Below are 6,057 nucleotides of genomic sequence, written 5' to 3'. Positions count from 1 at the left end.
ATGACATGTGCAAGTATGCATGGCTGTATATACACACATGTGCATGCACACAAATAGATACAAGTAGAGAAGTAGTCTTTTTCTTAACACTAAAAAAACCCAAATAATAAAAAAAATCCAATAAATAAGTGGGTAGATTAAAATGAAGGGTTTTTTTTTTTTTGCAAATAATGAGTGCTCATAAAATATGGAAAGACTTATCAGCTAAAGAAATGAAAATCACTTATCTGTGAGTATAAGGACAAATATTTAGAATGTGGTTAGGGATTATGCTGGTTTAGTATGTAGAGGTTGTGGGTTCTCCTTCAATCTCTATGACTTCACTAGTCCTGGGTAGTTAGCATGATTTCCTTCTTGTTGATCATGTTCTAAGTCCATGTACCATGCTGAGGGCTCTAAAAGGAGGAGACATGCTAACATAAATGGAGGAAATTTCAAGAGAAGTCTCAATTCTACACAAAAGGATAGAGGCAACTTAGAATTGCTGGGAGTCAGAGAAATAGTCTTCCCAGGGAAGAGAACACCAGTTGTTATCCAGTACCAAGTGGTGAACCCTGAAGATATGTCTACAAACAACATTATACAGACTGAGCAGGGTATATTTAAATATTTGAGAAAGCACGTGCACACACACACACACACACACACACACACACACACACACACGCATACTTGCAAGCACATACATGGGCTGGCACAAAAATGAAAGGAAAGGAGGCCATGAATTTGAAAGAGAGTAGGCAATACATGGAAAGACTTGGAGGGAGAAAAGAGAAGGGGAAATCATATAGTTATATTATAAACTCAAAATCAAAACTACATTGAGACTCCATTTCAGTCAGAATGGTACTGTCAAGAAAATAAAAGGAAGATAGAAGGAAAAAAGAAATAAATAAGGAAAAGGAAGAACACACACACATATACAGAAAGGGAGGGGGAGGGAGAGAGGGAGAAGATGGAGAGAGGGAGAGGGGCAGAGAGAGAGGAGAGGAGAGAGAGAGAGAGAGAGAGAGAGAGAGAGAGAGAGAGAGAGAGAGAGAGAGAGAGAGCTGTATGCTTTAGAAAATTTTAATTCCACAAGTAAAGCTATCTTCACAATTGGTTACCATTTACTGGAGTTTGGTCGATGTAGAGATTCTATTGTAGCTGTAGCAACAGTTGCTGTGGTGATGAAGATGGAACTGAAATGGACTCTAAGATGGAGAACCATGTGTGGTGATCTATTAGGAAGTACTTCCAAAGACAAAAACCTGCAGTGGAGTGAAAGAATCAGGATTTATCACACGGAAATGCAGAAGGTTAAAACCAAGACCTCAGCCAAACCTGAACACATACAGAGAAAACTTGGAAAACCCCATCATTCCTTCAATATTCTAGAGAAGTCTTGCCTGTTGTCATGGTGTCTACCTCAGCCTCTGTTTACAAAGGCTGTGTAAAGAAGGAAATATCATTGGAAGGACATTTTCTTGTAGCCATGATGTAATTTATAAGACGTTTTCACTCATCTCATCCTCCTTTATACAAATGTCAGTGACTACCTTCAATGTCTTTATCAACCTGATAAACATCAGAAAAGCCAGAGCAAAACAATTTCACTCATAACCCAACATACTTTAAATAAGAAAGAATTTAGGTGATGGCTTCAATGGAGTCAGAGAAGACTCTCAGAACCCAGAAGCCTAGACTCTTTGACTGGTCCTGCTGGGATTCAGGTTCTTATTATCAGTTCTCTGAACCAGATCCATCTGACTGAATCTTCATCATGATTACCAATGAGGATGAGGCCTTGGCCATATCTGCTCTGCAGGATCTGCCCATGGAACTCTTTTTACCATTGTTAAAGGAAGCCCTTTCTGGAAGACAGAGTAACTGTCTGAGAGTAATGGTGTAAGCCTGGCCCTTCTCTTACCCCACACCCTTGGGGGCCCTGGGGAACCTCACCTGAATATCTTGCAGGCTGTGCTGGATAGCACAGACATAGTGTGGACAGAGAAGTTTTACCCCAGGAGTGGAAACTTCAAGTGCTTGACTTGAGAAATATGCATCACAACTTCTGAGATGAGTGAGCTAGACCAGATGATGGAGATCACTCAGCATAGGCTGAGAGGAAGAAACAAATAGTGAGGACCTTCCTAGATTCACAATAAAGAGACATTGAAGGTAGTCACTGACATTTGTCTCAGGTCCCATCTAGATGAATACCGAGTCTACTAGTTCCAGTGGGCTCAGAAGAGAAAAGGTTCCCTACAGCTTTGCACTTCAAAGATACAGATTGGAAGGCAGGGGCAAGCCACCCAAAGGCCAGCTGGGGTTCTCAAGACCTGGGTGGTGGGAAAACGTCATTGGGCCTGCTTGCTGCCTTGCAGTGCCGGGCAGGTGGATCCCATTATGTTAAGCAATTATGTGGTGGAGAAATAGGAAAGAGACGAGAAACAGTTCATGTGCTGTGGAAAGAGGAGTGGAAGAAGTGAGGGTGGTGTGAGAGACTTTCTTGTGTCTCAGGGCCATAGTGACATTCAGGCCCAGGCTGCTGACAAGGGACATGTCTGAGTCCATGGTCCTACTAGAGCCAGGGTCCATGTGGCCATCCATGGGCCATGTTGCCACCAAGGAATACAAGGATGCCCATTGTCTGGGGCTGCCACTCGTGGCCATGTAGGTGTCCAAGAACAGTGCCACCTCTGAAGCCATGCTGACCTTGGTGGCCTGCACTCCCACTTGGGGCCATGGTGTCATCTAGGCCTGAGCTGCTGCTGCAGGCCTTGTGTGGATCTGTGGCCTCATAGCAGCCAGTGTCCAAGTCAACATCTGTGGCTCCTATTGCAATGGAGGGCCATTTAGTTGCCCAGGGTTTGATTGACCACCTGAGACTATGCTTTTGCATAGGAGACCAGCTCCGACCTGTCAAAGGGTTCTTGGGGGGAAGGAGAGAAGAAGCAAGAAATATTAAATAGAAATATAGGCCTAAATGACAAGAAAGACAGAGACACAGGAGAGATTCAGGAGGGTCCTGGGTCTGTACCCAGCTGCCTCAACTTTCATGATGGGCTTTTTATATATCAGAAAGGGGAGGGGCAAAATACTTCCCCCTTTCACAGTCAAGGTATAAAGTACCAACAAGTATAGACTCTTCAAAATACTTGGTAACCATGCTTTTGGCCAAATCATCCTAATACACAGCTCTGCTGGATAAAGCAAGCTTAGACTTTCTGACCTTGAGTAAGGCCTTACTAGGGAGCTTCTGGGGCCCCTACATTGGTGCCCAGGGGCCATGCTGCATCCAGGTTCAAACAGATCTAAGTGGCATATACTGCTGCTTTCTGGTGCCATGATGGTATCCAGCCCAGGACTGCAGCTAGGGGGCATGTCTGGATTTGTAGTCCTAATGCAGCTGTGATCTGGTTTGAAGTCTGTGATCCATTTGGCCACAAGGGGCCATGTGAAGGCCCTGGGGTATGAGATGCAACCTGTTGGTTTGTTGGAGTCTGGGGACCATGCTACATCCTGGGCCGTACAGATCTAAGTGGCCTGTGCTACCACTCAGGGCTATGCTGTGGTCTAACCAGAGCTGCTACCAAGGGCCATGTGTGGGTCCACAGCCCTATATATAGCAGCTAGGTTTTATGTTGATACCTGTCACTCCTATTGCCATGAGGGCCACGAAGATGCTCCACATCAGGCTAGCCACCTGACTCCACACTGGTGGCCAAGCGACATACTGCAGATCTGAGCAGCCTAAATTGCTACCTAAAGCCATGGTGACATCCAGGCCAGAGCTACAACTGAAGGCCACGTCTTAGTCTGTGGCTCTATTGCCAGGTCTGTGTTGATGTCTGAGGTTCCTATTACCATCTAAGGCATATGCCGGAGATCTGGGGCCATATTAGTGTCTGAGGGCCACACTGCTATTGTGCTGAACTGATTGGCCTGCACTTCCTTCAGGAGCAATGGTAACATACAGACCTGGCTGCTGCCAAGGACCACGTCTGGGTCTATGGTTCCTGTGTTAGTTAGGGTTTCTATTACTGCAATGAAACACCATGACCAAAAAGTTGGGGAGATAAGGGCTTATTAAGCTTACATTTCAGCATTGCATTTATCACTGGAGGAAGTCAGGATCAGAACTCAAACAGGGCAGGATCCCAGAGGAAGAAGCTGATACAGAGGCCATGGAGGGGAGCTGCTTAATGGCTTGCTCAGCTCACCTTCCTATAGGACCCAGAACTACCTGCCCAGGAATGGCACTACCCACCATGGCCTGGGCCCTCCCTCAATTATCACTAAATAAAAAAAATGGCTTACACCTGGATCTCATCAAGGCATTCCTTCAAATAAGTCTTGTAGCTGAAGTTTTCCTGGTCCTACCTGGCCCACAGTCAGAACAAATCTCTCTCACCCACCAGTCCTACAGCTGCTCAGACCCAAGTAAACACATAGAGGCTTATACTAATTGTGAACTGTATGGCCATTAGCTCAGGTTTATTATTGACTAGCTCTTATACTTAAATTAACCCATAATTCTTATCTATGTTTAGCAATGTGGCTTGGTACCATTTTTCAGTTCTGCCTTCACATCTTGCTTTCTCTGTGTCTGGCTAGTGACTCCTGACTCAGTCTTCCTCTTCCCAGAGTTCTCCTTGTCTATTTATCCTGCCTATACTTCCTGCTGCTTGGCTACTGATCAATCAGCATTTCATTTATCAACCAATCAGAGCAACACATATTCACAGCATACAGAACACCCCATAGCACCTCCCCTTAAATAAAAAAAGGAAGTCTGAGATAATAGCCAAGCAGTTTTAATTAATATAAGCCTCTGTGTGTTTACTTGGGTCTGAGCAGCTGCAGACTGGGCAGGACACAGGAAAACTTTCAGCTACAACATCTCCTTCCTCTCTAGCTTGTGCCAAGTTGATATACAAAACCATCCAGTGAAGTCCCACCACAGCCAGGCTCTGTGTTGTTATTAAAGGTTACATGGAAGCCTGGGGTATTGGGGCAGCAACTGTGGCCTTGTTAGTTTCTAAGGGCTGTGTGCCACCAGAGCCATCCTGATCTGAGTGGCCTGTGCTTATACCCAGAGCCAGGATGTCTTGTGGGCCCTAGCTGCTGTCAACGACTACATCTGGGCCTGTGTTCCTGCTGCATCTGGGCTCTGTGTTGATGTCTGTAGCTTATATATAATATCAAGAGGACATGGAAACCATACTTGATAGAATCAGAGGGTCATGTTGAGCTAGCTCTGCCCTTCACTGGCCATGGGATAGCTGCCCCTTCAGTGCCCCTTGCTGAATGCTGCTGCAAGAGTGCTTGCCCTGATCCTCATGGAATAGTGCCCTTCTCTCCCCACACCAGGACTTGGGAAAGATGGCCCCACTCCTCACCATGGGCAGGAGAGAGCTGACCCTGGTGGCATGGGCATGCGATGGAGTGCTGGATACATGCCTCACCCAAGGAGGATAGTCCCAGTGGCCTGGACTAAGCAGCTCAGCCACCACACAGGCCCACAGCTGAGCTTAGGGTTGGCCAACTCTAACATCTATCTCATCTAGGACCTGCTGGAGCTCATGAAGGGACTGGTCCTGTGGAATGGTACCTATAGGATCTCCATGACTCAGGATGGCCAAGGGAAACCCAAGCAGAGTTTTGGTGAGGATCCAGTGATGATGGTGTACCAGAAATCAGAGGCCTTGAAGCAGACCAGTGTGACTTATCAAAATGAACATTTGCAAATAAAGCTGATTGGAAGTATACTCTGTGACACACGTTGGCTCCCAGGGCCACCAGGAGGAATGAAGAGGTGTTGGAGAGGCAGAAAGATGGAGGAGCTAAGAGTTTTTTTTGTTTTGTTTTTGTTTCTTTTTGGTGGGGTTGGGGGAGCTGCTTTTGTCTGTTTGCTTGTTTTTTTGTTTTGGTTTGAATTTATTTTTATTTTTCATTTTATGTGCACTGCAGGAAGGAGGGGAGGATATGCAGGGACTGGGAGGTAAGTAGAATTGGGATGCATGATATAAAATTCCCAAAGATTCAATAAAGAAATTACGTTAAATATAAAAA

Source organism: Onychomys torridus, chromosome 14, assembly GCF_903995425.1.
Source record: "Onychomys torridus chromosome 14, mOncTor1.1, whole genome shotgun sequence".
Classification (NCBI taxonomy): Eukaryota; Metazoa; Chordata; class Mammalia; order Rodentia; family Cricetidae; genus Onychomys; species Onychomys torridus.
This window is presented reverse-complemented; position numbering follows the sequence as displayed.